The sequence below is a fragment of the Ambystoma mexicanum genome, chromosome 10 (assembly GCF_040938575.1).
Source record: "Ambystoma mexicanum isolate Mex_15411 chromosome 10, UKY_AmexF1_1, whole genome shotgun sequence".
Taxonomy (NCBI): Eukaryota; Metazoa; Chordata; class Amphibia; order Caudata; family Ambystomatidae; genus Ambystoma; species Ambystoma mexicanum.
Window position 1 is genome coordinate 141,178,949 of NC_090932.1, and position 13,107 is coordinate 141,192,055.

A 13,107-nucleotide genomic window follows, 5' to 3' on the forward strand; every position below is an offset into this window, starting at 1 on the left:
ACAATAGGTTAGCGATGGGGAAAGTCCTCTGTGCACTATCCCCTCACCCTATATAAGTGGAGCAATCAGCGCAACCTAGGGATAGAAATACACAAGGGTTTAGTCCAGTGTGGTTGAAGGGCAAGAAAGACTAGGGCAACCTTTAGTGACAAGACAAACATTTTGTAGTGAATTTACCTGAGACTTTGTCGTGTGAAAATCCTTTGATGAGGACCACAAGTGGTCACGCTATGTTGGCATATCCCACAGCAAATCTCCAGCAGCAGTTAAAGAATTCAAGGAAACTCTGCAACTCCTTCAAGTTCTGAGGTCTTGACCAGGTGAGGAGGGCTTCCGTCTTTGCGGGATCTACAGGAATGCTGTCTGCAGAGATGATGTTTCCGCTGTATTTGATGCTTGTCCAGCAAAACTGGCATTTGTTCACACTGACCTTTAGCCCTTGCTCCCTTAGGCGATGAAGCAGCTTCATGAGCCTCTTGTTGTGTTCCTCCAGGGTCCTTCCGAACAAAATGAAATCATTCATGTAAACCATTACCTTCAGATGGTTCATGTGACTGATGGTCTTTTACATGAGGTGTTGGAAATTTGCTAGTGCACCGCAAATCCCTTGTTGTATCCTGATGAATTTGTACAATCCAAGCAAGCAGCTGAATGCCGTTTTCTCAACATCCACCAGATGCATTGGGATTTGGTAGTACCCCCTCCGCAGGTCCCTGACCAAATCGGTTTTCCCATCCTGATGTCCACTGAGAACATCACACAGGACTACCTTTTTAATGCCAATATAGCTCAACATACGAAATATTTTCCATAGCCTTTATTGATGGAACTAATGACACATGTTGCCAGTACTTGTAACATACCCATATGTGTTTATAGCTTGCCTGCCACCTCTTTGAAATATGAAAATACATGCAATTATCAATGTAATATTGCAGCCACGTTGAGCATATAACTGGTATTTACTGCTTACTGTTATTTTTTCGCCTTCCCACAATTGCTGATTCTTGTGCATGTGAATGTATAATTGCATGATCAATCCTTAGGGAGTCTACTTTACTCCAATCTCTTTAGGACACCCAATATCCAGCCATATGTATTGGGTGATCTTAACCTTGGTGTCCACTTGCTAGGATTCTTTGTCAAGAAGGACCCTTTTTGGAACATTGACTTCTTTGCGCCTAATGGTTGCATTCACCATATTATAGCCAATCTCTTGATGCCTATCCACCGTGATCCTGATTGAGCCCCTCTTTTTGCCTACTGTACTGCTGTATTCCTAGGTGAGCCCTGCATTCGCCTTTTGTATTACTGTATCCCTGGGAGAGCCGCACATTTGCCTATTGTACTATTGTATTCCTTGGTGAGCCCCGCATTTGCCCATTGCATTGCTGTATTCCTTAGGGTGCCTGGCACTGAGCCACTGTATTATTGTACTATTTGGTGTGCCCCGCATTTGCCTACTGTACTGCTGTATTCCTGGGTGAGGCCTGCATTCGCCTATTGTTTTATTGTACTTCTGGGCAAACCCAGCATTCGCCTAGTGTATTGCTGTATGCCTGGGAGAGCCCAGCATCTGCCTATTGTATTATTGTATTCCCTAGTGAGCCTCGCATTTTGAGCCCTACATTCCTGTATTCTATGGTGAGCCCTGCATTCGCCCATTGTATTGCTATATTCTATAGTTGCTTTGCAGTGAGACACCACATTTGATACTCTATGGTGTGCCCAGCATCTACCTATTGTATTGCTGTATTCTATGGCTATTTTCTATACTGCCATTTGAATCGTACCACTGATTGTGGGACATCTCTCCTGGCACAGTAGTATACCACACAGCATGTCAGACACAACTGATTCTGTATTGCTTTGAATTATGCCTCAAATGCCGTGCTACTGCTTCTGCCAACTTTACTGAGCTCTATCTCACTGCCATACTGTATACCCCACGTTATCACCCCATGGGGAACAGCCCCCCACTTATATCTCCCAACCACAACATGCATGTTGCCTGCCTCCTGCTAGCTACCTTACTCTTCAGTCTAGCTCAGGCTCGCCATCACCTCACGCTGACCCAACATTCGACCTCAGAGCTTCCCAAAGTCACAGCCATTATGACCCTACCGCCTTCACTAGGGATCAAACCTTCGAAATTCCTACCTTCCCTTAACAGCGCATACCTCTGAAAGAGCAAAACAAATATCGAGGCTTAGTACCACAAAAATGAAATACGCCAGTCACGAGTTCAGAAGTACATGTACAATTTTAATAGGCAGATAGCTTTCTGGCTCCCAACACCTCTCAGTGTGTACCAGCAGACACTGTGAGGGGAGAGAATGCTGGACATTACAAAGACATCAATTTATCTTATCTTTTCCCGAATCCCGGTTACATCGTCCAGCCCCTCTTCAAGTTAACAATTTGCTAGGGTTCATACCCAGTTCACATTGCTAATACACAATCAAATGACTATAAATTCTTCGATGTTTTCCTCAAACACTGGACATTTTTTCTGCACACAAAATACAATGGTAACATCTGTTTTTTGAGCTTAAAGTAAGTCCAGTTTCACGGAAGGATAACAAAGATTTCTGCAAAGGTACACGGTTTTAGCTATTCACCATTCTGTTTGCACGAGGATGACGCTATTGGAACAGACAACACCTAAATTGAGGTTCAGTTTAGCTCCAAGGTTTCTTAGTGCAGGACAAACATTCTGCTTTCGGCAGCCTCAACATGTTGACACAGTTCAAAGTTCATTTTTCTCTGCTGAAGTCGAAAACAAAGTTTAACATGAGACAAAAAGGGGAGTTAAACAAAATTATGGATGATTCTAAAATGGTGGCGGAGTCCACTTTTATTAAGGTTCATTCGAATGCGGTTTTCAGTGCAATGTGAATGTGCTTAGGCCAATGTTCATTATCAAGCAGTATTATATGAAATATGGTTTTACACCACCTCAACATCAGACCCATGACATTCTTACCTGAACTGTGCAAAACCCCCAAGGCCTCTAAGATCAACACCAACACCAAACCGGAGACAGTAGCAACCCTAACACCAGCACCATTGATTAATCTATATGCCACAAAACACACTCCTAACCAACCTTGCTCTACTATGGTCAGAAATGCCAGGCTCTGCTCTAGACTTAACATTAACCTCACCCTACAGTCTAACCCGCAACACAAACCTTGAAAAACTTGAAAAATTTTGCAACCTTAAAGACACCCAAGAAACATAGAGCTTCTCTAGAAAAATTCTATCCAACACCCTGGGCGTGACTTTCCCCCAGCTAATCAATGCCCGATCTCTGGTTGGCCATGCCACAGACATAGCCTATCTAATCACCACAGGTGATGTAGACTTCCTAGCTGTATCCAAGACCTGGCTACATGAAGCAGCAGGTCCCTCCCTCACATTGGCCGTACCTGACAACTTCACCATTGTGAGAGCTGACAGAGTCTTGTCGCAAAGGGGGTGGCAACGCCTTTATCACCAGATCTAGCCTAGGGCTCAGAGCAACCCCCTCGCCCACTCTTAAATCCTGTGAACTACTTACAGTAAAAACTTCCCTCGTCCAAGACTAGCACCCTTACCATTCACTTAATATACAGACCCACTGGCCTTATTGGTAGCTTCAAAGAAGACGTTGTGACATTACTTTCAGACAACACCAAGCCCTCATCCCAAATCTTGCTGCTAGGTGATTTCAAGTTGGGTTCTTTATGACCCTAATGATACACAAGCCAAGGCACTATCCAACGTCTTAACCGAACTGGGCCTTAGTCAAAGAGTCAATCAACCTACCCACGAGAAAGGTAGAACTCTTGACTGGGTAGCGGACATCAATACAGACACCCCCATATCATCTATCCTACCCTTAACTTGAACAGATCACCTTCTCATCTCCTTCACCACTCAGACCAAACGAGTATAAACCAAAACAAATCAGATAGCACTGCCCCTCCCTACGAGGAGCAAACGAAATATAACTACCGGCAGGCTCTTGCCTCTCCTATTACCCACCTTGAACACCGCTTCAGAATCGGCGGACCCAGCTGAACTAGTTGAAATGTACAACGCCACCATGACCTCTGCGCTAGACGCCATCGCGCCTCTCAAACTGCGTAAAAGCAAATCCAAAGCCCATCTCAAAACCTGGTTCACCCCCCAGTTAAAATCATGCACGCAGAAAAAAGAAAACTCAAAGTTTTATGGAGAAATCCCCCATCCAAAGAAAATAAACTAAATTTAACCGAATCAGCAAGTAAATACAAAGCTGAAATCCTTCGAACTAAAAGAGAAACTTACAACAACCGGATCAGCAAATCCAGTTCAAACACCAAGGAGATCTTAACGATCCTAAGGGAACTGGAATCCACCATAACGCCTGAAGATCCCTGTACCAAGGATAAAATATGGTGCAGACATTCAAAATGCTCTGTCAAAAAAATAGACACCCTCCAAAAAAAGATCATAGCCAAAAGTCTCAATATTGCCAAACCTGACTCAGACCCAGAACCGGTAAAACGCCAATTGAAATGCACTCCTGAATTCAAATTCTCACAAGTTACAATCATAGAGGTGGAAAAAATCATCACATCTCTCAAGCCTTCCAGATGCCAAGGCTGCTTCTGCCCCCCCCCTCAAATAATTAAAGAAGCTGCCAGAGACCTTGCCCCATTTATCACTAAATTAATAGACACTTAATTTCGTACCTGCAAATTCCCAACCAACCTGAAGGACGCCTGGGTCATACCCTTGTTAAAGAAAGCCTCCCTAGACCCAAACATCCCCACAAATGACAGGCCAATTACCACGGTCCCATTCCTCCTTAATATTTTAGATAAGACGGCCTACCCACAGATCCAGCACTTTCTGAAAACAAATAACCTCCTAGGACTCAGACAATCGGGCTTCAGACCACTTCATGGTACTGAAACCGCCCTGATCAACCGAAAAATGCAAACTGACTTACTCAAGGACAAAAGGCAATATGGCCTGCTCCTCCTACTTGACTTGTCGGCCGCCTTTGACTTGGTGGACCACACTATTGTCTGCAAGCACCTTTCCACTGCGGCTAACGTCGCGCACAAAGCCACTGATTGGATCCAATCTGTTCTTAACAGGTCGATGAGGGTCTTCACTCGGGCAGCTGCCCCTGACCCCTCCCCAATCACATGCAGTGTGCCTCAGAGATCTTGTGTGTCCCCCATGTATAATATATTCACTAAACCGCTATTCGACAAACTGGACCGTCTACGGATCATCTACACCAACAATGCAGATGATACCCAGATACTACTCCCCCTATCAGGCGACTACGACCGAGATCTAGCCTTCCGAAACAACACCTACCAAGTCATTCAGGCATGGATGGCGGTCCACGGATTATGCCTGAATGACGTTAAAACAGAAATCCTAATCCTAGGTGCTCCAGCACAACTCAATAAACTCGATGCACAATACTCTGCATTTATTATTGATGGCATCACCATCAAAGTGGCTAAAGAGACTAAAACCCTAGGCTTCTACTTAGACTCCACACTGAACATGGGAAAACAAGTTAACACCACTTCATCCGCCACAGCGTACACTTCTAAGCTTATACATCCCCGCAAACCTTACTTATCCACTAAGAGCAGCAGCACCCTAGCGATAGCCTTAATTATGTCGAAACTTGACTACTGCAATGCCCTCAATGCCCGATATTCCTCTTCACATCTCGGGGTCGGTTTCTCACCTGAGAAGGGTCTCAGGCAGAAATAGGGTCCATGTTCTGCTGGTGTCATGATATCCTCATTCAACATATGCTTGAAAGCATTCACCATGGAGGAAGAGTTCAGTATGGTGCCTCTTACCTCTGGTGTAGAACTGGTGCATGCTACACCCAGGTGAACTAGGGTTGCTTGTGGGTGCAGCTATGATGGCACCTACAGTGGTCACTGCAGGGTGAATGCATGCAGTGTTGGTCAAGGAAGGGCAGGGTAGGGCTTGAGGTAGGCATAGGTGGTGTGGATGGTAGGCTAGCCTTTAACACATGCCAGATGTTTAATGCCCAAAGAGGATAGGACAATATTGAGTCACACCTGTGGATGGTAAGGGGCAATGTCTCAGCGTCGACTGTCTTAGGGCCATGGCAGACCAGGATACCGGTTCTTGCTGGGCCAAGGTCTTTACCCAGGCACTTGACCTAGCCTGTGAGGGACTCGAGGGACTCTAGGGACACCGTCATTTTGAGCACCTGTTGTAGGGGTGTGCTCCATGCAACATCACCTATAATTAATTAATGGTCAGTTTTAAACCCCTCACGCTCAGCCTAGCTGGCTACTGGAACCCGATTTATTAAGATGGTGCCTGTCTATCTGCTGTGGTGGCAAATCACAATTATTACAAGAATATAATCAAATCATTTTCCACAAATGTGCACAAAAAACCTATTTACACGAAAGAAAAATGGAAACTTACACTAGAAATATGTACTCTAACCCAGAGAAGAGAAAGGGTAGGTATGCCTAGGTCAGTAGGTAGGGTAGGATAGCTATAGGCACACCAGAGGTGAGCTCAGCAGTGCCTCCAAGAAATGTAAGGGGGGTGGTCTTGCCGCGCTCCACCCATGCATCCGCATAAGGTTTGGTGGTGAAGGTCATGATGGCTAGCTTCCAAACCACATTTTCCCCCTTTTGTCTCCTGACAGGGGGAGCAAGGGACTGGATGCTTAGGGGCGCAATATATTAACTATGGGCATCCTTGCCCTGAAAGCACAAAATGCACCCTGCACCTTGGCCAAGTTATCTTTTGAATTTTGGGCCGTGGTCTCTGAAGCAAAAAATAAAACCTCCTAAATGGAGTTGAGGGACAGCTTCAACATGCCTGTAAAGAAGGACAGTCATGAATTTCATGCTAAATAAATGGGCACAGAGAAGTAGGTGAAATGTGGCAGACGTTTGGCAGAAATGTAAAGGATTCACCTCCAGCTATGAACTGGAGGTAAATCTGCGGACTTTCTACCCATTTTCAGTGAAATTACTGCTGCAGTAATTCTGTCAAAAATGCCCAATAGAGTCCAATGTGAAAAAATGGGAACATACTCTGCCACCGCCACGTGTAATCCAGCGGTAAATCTGCCAGACCAAGTGGAAGTAACCGAAAGTCCAGTGGATTTACAGACAGAATACCGCCCAACTCGTAATGACCCCTATTGTCAGGTGAGATTTCGTTCGATTTCTGATTTGGTCATGTACTAAGCAGAGCTTGATGTAACGTTAAAATTACATGAGTTCAAATTAACATAAAACACACTCAGGCCTATAAATACTTTCTTAAATTATTTCACCATCTTCACAAAACCTCTCTTTTACTTCCTTGAAGCATTATATATCTGTAAGGCATGTAATGTCAAAGAGCCCACATGTGAAAACTTTAATATCATTATACATCTTCATTAAGGAGACTTCAACATCATCACACACTATCCATGTGAGGACTTCAATATCATCACATCAACTCTGTGGGGACCTCAACATCAGCACACGCCATCCACGTGAGGACTTCAATATCATCACATATCATCCCTGTGGGAACCTCACCATCAGCACACACCATCCATGTGAGGACCTCAATATCATCACATATCATCCCTGTGGGGACCTCACCATCAGCACACACCATCCATGTGAGGACTTAAATATCATCACAGATCCTCCCTGTAGGGATCTCAACATCAGCACACGCCATCCACGTGAGGACTTAAATACCATCACATATCAACCCTGTGGGGACCTCAACATCAGCACACACCATCCACGTGAGGACTTCAATATCATCACATATCATCCCTGTGGGCACCTCACCATCAGCACACACCATCCACGTGAGGACTTAAATATCATCACATATCAAACCTGTGGGGACCTCAACATAAGCACACACCATCCATGTGAGGACTTAAATATCATCACAGATCCTCCCTGTAGGGACCTCACCATCAGCACACACCATCCATGTGAGGACTTAAATATCATCACATATCAACCCTGTGGGGACCTCAACATCAGCACACACCATCCATTTGAGGACTTAAATATCATCACATATTAACCCTGTGGGGACCACAACATCAGCACACAACATCCAGTTGGAGGATTCAATATCATTGCATTCCATCTCTATGGGACCTTGAGCATAATTACAAACTATTCTTATAGGGCCTAATATGCCATGACACACCATCCCTGTGAGGACCTCTATGTCATCAAACAACATCCCAGTTGGCACCTGAACATGACCACACACCATCCTTTTGGTGGACTCAGTACCATCATATCAGCTCCATGGGGACTTCTAGCATCATTACATACTATTTGTATTCACATACCTTTGTATGGCCAATTGGGTGCATCTGTGGCTTCATTTGCATCACCTGAATGCATTTTCCTTCGCCTTTTGGGTATTTTTGGTTAAATCGGCCACTATTTTTGGCAGTGTTTCGTTCAGTATTTTAACCTGAAGATAGGATGGAATTAGCATTTTTATTTCCAGCTCTAATTCCACTGGAGGATGTATCTCCGGGGGAATTATCACTGGTTTTCATTGCTTATTCTTCCATTGCTAATTTCTTCCGTGTTAATTCCACCAGAGGAATTAGTGTGCATTTTCAATAACCCTTATATTAGCAGATTGATCAAAGTGGCGGCAATTCCATTACTGCCACTTTGACCCTTAGAGATGAACCTGTAATGAAACCAAATTAGTATCAAATAAACATTAACCCTGTGAGTATGTTTGTATAATCAGACAAAATGTGATGCCAACATTCAATTAATTCACATTTCAGACTATAGACAAGATGACATCAGTGCACATAATGTGTTGTCTTCACAGTGTGGACAAGATGCCATCAGTAAACATAATGTGTTGTCTTCACAGTGTGGAATTCAATATCATCACACACCACCCCTATGGGACTCACATTGTGATTGGTTTGTTACAAAAGTAGCCAATGCTTAAAATTAATCTGGAAGTGTGTTGTGCAATGAGGGAAGACTTATGTTGCGTATCAATTATATCCAATTCTGTAAACATACAAATTACACAAAAAACAGCTTAATTTCATTATTTTACATTTAGACGCAGAGTTCAGGCCATTTAAAACACAATTGAATTTGTGTATAAATGGTTCCCATGAATTTGCTGTCTGCTGAGTAAGCATGTAGGGCATCTGATTTATCAAGTGTGTTTAAATTCCTGTCCGTGTGTTGATGACTGCAATACCACACCTAGCCTGCGGGGGCAGAGCTGAGTAAAATCAACACACCAAAATAAACACAGGTCCCCACAAAGCCATTTTTTTAAAAGTTCTAAAAATTGGCACAGATGTCTTTTAAGTTGTTTTAAGTCATTTGGAAGGCATTACCATGTGTGGACTTGGGTTTAGGTCCCCACAGTGAAATCAAGTCCCCACAGCGTGTGCATGTTTACACACCCAAGTCCCCACAAGGATAGTAACACAAACACACACACACACACACACACACACACTCGCTCTTGCTCTCTCTGCATTACCAGATCCTTTGTTTACTCCCGTTGCAGTTCCCTCTGATTCCATGAACTGCAATCTGCAGCCTTCTTTCCAAGAAAGTGCATCTCGGGTGCATAATAAAAGCCAAGTCTGCTCGACATCTTGGGTCTGCATTGTCCAAGGGCAGACACACGGCCACAGTTACTAGCAACATCACAACCACTGCTTCTTGCCATGTCTGGCAGAGGCCAACCAGCAAATCAAGGTGCTCTACTTACATGTAAGTCATAGCAATGGACAGGGGGTGAGTGACAAGGAATTGGTGACTGAATGTGGCAAGGGAACTGGGTGTATGCTAGGAAAGGGAACAGGATGGAGCAAAGGGATAGAGCAAAAAGGGAATTCAAGTATGAAAGTTAATTGTAGAGGAGGTGGTTGAACGGTATCAATTCTGTGGTGCAAAGGAAGGACACTGTAGGGTGATGGTTAAGGAATATAGAGCAACTGAGAAAGAGGTACACATTCGGAAAGGTAGGACAGCATATCGTGACTGTTGCTAGGTTCTGTGATTGACCTGCATGCCACTGCAATCGATTGTGGGATTGGCTTAAACCCTTTTTTCTGTCAAAGTGATGCATACTTGTTTTATGAACATATTTTTCAATTAAGACTTCTCTTACATTCTGTCAGTTGCTTAATTATGTGACTTTGTCCTTTGAAATCCAGATTTAATAAATAGTGCACTAGTATAGCTCTTGAACAACAAGGTTGTAAAATGTATTTTGTTGGTTCTAATATTAAAAATGGAATAGGAGACAGAAACCATCTCTGCTGTCTAAATCTAAAACTGTGGCTCAAGGAAGCCAGGGCACAAATCCCCACATTACACAATTGAAACATCATGTGATCCTGAGCAAATTTACTTTTCATCTCTGTGCCTTGTTTTTCTTTACTGTCTTTAGGGAAAGTCTCAATCATATGGGTTTTCTTATGTATAGTGTTAGTCCACAGTTAAATGTTAACCATTTATGTTATGCCTACAAGTGGTGAGGCAGGAGGTCAACTGAGGTTCGTGGGTGGGTTGGGTACACATATACTCCAACTGCTGCCTCAGTGATAAACTTTATATTGGCATGACAACCAGATCCATAGTCGTCCAGGTTTTTTAGCATAGATACAAAATACGCACAGGACAAATCACAGCCCCACTGCAAAAATATTTTTGAGAGCCTCATCACACTGATGAAAGAATTACAGTGTACGGTTATTGACAGGATAATAGCAGATTTGCATATTTTTTCCATAGCAAGTAGGTTGTTCCGACTTGAACAAATTTGGATCCATCGACTATACACAAACATTGATTGTCTCAATGAAGATATTCACTGGCCTGCTCTCATTTGTTGACACACTATTGTGTGCAAGTAGAATAGCTTGGATCCATAGGTTGAGTCATATCTCGGTCAGCACTGGGTTCTCCCTTTATTTTTCTTCCGGTGTGTTCGTCTTCCGGTTGCCTTCCGGGATGGTATGCCAGTTTTTGCCTATGTATATCTGCTTCTCCATCAAGTTGGCCTACTTGCCTTGTAGTTGGGATACATCTGACCTGCATAATATGCTGGACGTAGAGCCGTTGTCTCTGTCTCATAGTTGTTCTAGCTTTAAAAGTTTAGTTTATCGGACACTCCTGGTTGACCTAAGATGGCAGGTACTAAGTTAAGGCACGGCAATAGGACTAATTTAAAGACGCAAACTAGTGCTCAAGTTGTTTGAATAGCAGTGTATCAACACGCAGCCTATATACATCATGTTGGGTCATTTGTGGGTTCATAGACTGGCAAAGGCATCCGTTTGAATCTTCCCTTCGGAAACCCATGGCATAGCAGCACTAGATTGATGCAAGCACATTTGGCTACACTGAAAGCACAGTACCATCATGATTGAGCTGCGGAATTGGCAGGGCCTTTCGAACATAGAGTGAAACTGTTTGTTTGCCGTGGTCGTGAGGACCATGTTGTTTTTTTTTCCATGAGAGGGTAGATATCTATATATCTAAAAGCTGTGCTTAGTTTAACCATTGTATTCTTGCACAATAAGGCATATCCGTATTGTTTTATGATCACTAACATGTGGCTACCGCACCCTTGTATCCTTTTGTGAGTAGCTTCCCTTTCCTAAATAGGTGCCCTTCTGATGCATAGAGGTGTAAAGATAACAGTTATTGCCAGTTCAGTTGATTCTTTGCTTTGTTACAACGAGTGCTTTAGGCATTGTCTGAGCAGTGTAGGTGACATCTCTTGTAGAGTTGAGTGAGTCTTAAAATGCTGGTTGCTTCCATAAACGAGACAGTGAATTGCTGATTGCCATGATTACTGGCGATACACGTGGAGGCATTGTTGAAATTACATCTCCTGATGTGCTGTTGTTGGTACATACAGGTAATTGCCATTTTTTAATTAGGATTCCATATGAAATTGTTGAGTGATATAAATAAACCTTGTAAGTAAATTAACTTAAAATGTTTTAATCTCGGATTAATGGAAACAGCATGGCTAATACATTAGTCTTCTTCTGATCTGTAGCTATCCCCTCGGTACATCTGAAACACCCAAAGTCAACTTTCATTCCTGATGAAGGCTGAGCCGAATGATATTGGCACCTATAGCCAATACGTACGATTAGATTGTGTTAAACATTTGAATCCTGCATCATATTAGATCCATTGGGGTGTTGGGAAGCTAGGTACCTTTTTGTGTCTTTGAAAAAATATATAGGATGGTATCTTGTGTTAGAGCTGTGCAATCATTAGAATGTCCTCGTTAAAAATAATTAAATATTTGCCTCTTGTTTTCTTGAATTTTGTATGATCTTGGGTGCATTAAAGGTGTTTTAATGAGTGTATGTACCTGGTATGTTTAGGGACCATGCCGTTTTAAAACTCCTTTCTTGAGTGCCCTAGTTGAATGGATTTATATTGGCTATTATTGATATGTGATTAAATGAAAAGAAAATCAATTGTTCTAATAATGCACCCTTAGTTTGTGAATTGTTAGTTTGTGAATAGTTTTCCATATAATTTGTTGGCTTTAGAGATTTGCTGTGGTTAAATAGGTTTGGGGCTCCTTGTTCTTGTGAGATTGCATTTTGATGCTGGCCCATTGACCCGTAAAACAGATTTAATTTTGGGTCACCCTCATTTTTTATGTTTCTCAGCAGACACAGCACCAGGTATGGCTTTTGGGTTGTTGGGTGGGGAGGGAGGTGCAAGGAATGGGTCTGTAGATGTGCCAGCACATATTTCACTCTTAGAGCGGAGCCAGACCCCCTGACTCGTCTATAGCAATGAATTTTCCAGCTTCTCCACCTATTTACATTGACCTAAAACTAACGTTGGAATGTTATGAATTGAGATGGGAAGAGATATAGCCTGCTGTGAAATTACAAAAATAGGAAATGAGGACACCTAGGCTCAAACCTAGGTTCCTCTGTTACCGGATTATAATGTCCTGTTGAAATCATTGTATTACTTTTGTTATCTAGGTGAGGTTCCCTCGGGCCTGGGTGTCTAAGAAACAACTAACATA

General features: G+C 43.0%; 1 protein-coding gene across 1 annotated transcript in view; it reads right to left on the bottom strand.

Annotated features, from left to right (window-relative positions):
• IDO2 (indoleamine 2,3-dioxygenase 2) overlaps positions 1-13,107 on the bottom strand; it is a 593,071-nt gene that overhangs the window by 320,078 nt on the left and 259,886 nt on the right. The window lies entirely within an intron of this gene.